The following is a 1,334-nucleotide window of genomic DNA, read 5'->3' on the forward strand; positions in this document are numbered from 1 at the left end:
AAAACGCATGATTTCAGCGCGATTAACATGATAATCAGAACCAAAACAGATGTTTTTAGCAGGTACGAGCTGTAATGGCGCAGCTCTATTCTGGAAAAGGGGGCGTGGAGCAGCAGCTCATTTGCATTTAAAGACACAGGCCCGAAAAACAGCGTGTTTCTGCTTCCACTCAAAATAGGCATTTTCAAAATGATATAATAAATGATCTGTGGGTATTTTGAGCTGAAACTTCACAGACACATTCTGGGGACACCAGAGACTTATATTACATATTGTAAAAAGGGGCATAATATGTCTCCTTTAAGAACATGTAAAATGTAGTACTTTCTTGTGCGCAAGTAAAAATTTGAATGACTTTTACTTGAGTAAATGTAAGAAAGTACTAGATTTCTAATGTAATTAAGTAATAAATTATATTTAATATGAAACGTAGTGCAAACGTATGCTTTGGAATGTTGTGAAGTAAGAGTTTTCTAAAGAAAAACACTGATAAAGTACAGACACTGGAAAAGTACTTTTACAGCAGAGTAGAAACACTTCACTACAGAATTTGAAAAGAGATAGAGCGGATTTGATAGGGCCCGCTCAGTGTGATTCAGTACCTTTCTTCAGCAGCTCATGGAGGAGTGCGCTCCACTCAGAGCGGAAGATGTTGGCCCCGGTGAGGCTGCCGTCTCCTCCACACACACACACAGGTTCGAGATGCCGCGTTTGACCAGGTTAAAGGCAGCAGCTAAACGGCCCTCTCGTGTGGTGAAGGCCTTACAGCGCGCGCTGCCGATCACCGTTCCTCCCTGAGTGAACAACACGCACCGCTGCAAATCATGCATTTGTGATCGGTGTTTTTAATCATGCAGAGGCGTTTATTGCAATGCTTCAACAAGAGGAATAGGTTCAAATGCATGTCAGCGCAGCGGCCGAACGGTCACACACATGCATCAGAGTCAAGCATTCAAAAGAAAAGTAAGCAGAGCAGTCAAAGCACAAACTCTCCAATTCAGGGACTCACAATCTTTCCTGGAAGAATCTACACAGACACCATAAAGGCATTATTAAAGTAGCCTAACAGTAGACAGAGTGACTCGTGCACTATATTTATTTGACCCTCTAACTCTAGCACTCTCTATAGAAGCCCGTTTCCGCCACTGAATAAAAAAAAAAAAAAAAAGGTTATTGCGATTTTATCTCACAATTCTGACTTTTTTGTTTTTTTCACAGAATTGCGAAATATAAAGTCACAATTGCGAGTTAAAATTCAATTTTGAGAGGGTTTAGCCAATCACAGCACACTGGGCTAGCTAACCAATCAGAGCCCATTGCCTATTTCTGAGGGA

At 41.2% G+C, this 1,334-nt stretch overlaps 1 pseudogene; it reads right to left on the reverse strand.

Annotated features, from left to right (window-relative positions):
• LOC107722696 (ATP-dependent 6-phosphofructokinase, liver type-like) overlaps window positions 1-1,334 on the reverse strand; it is a 27,395-nt pseudogene that overhangs the window by 22,861 nt on the left and 3,200 nt on the right.

The sequence above is a fragment of the Sinocyclocheilus rhinocerous genome, unplaced genomic scaffold (assembly GCF_001515625.1).
Source record: "Sinocyclocheilus rhinocerous isolate Xijiao unplaced genomic scaffold, SAMN03320098_v1.1 scaffold1806, whole genome shotgun sequence".
In the NCBI taxonomy this organism is placed as follows: domain Eukaryota; kingdom Metazoa; phylum Chordata; class Actinopteri; order Cypriniformes; family Cyprinidae; genus Sinocyclocheilus; species Sinocyclocheilus rhinocerous.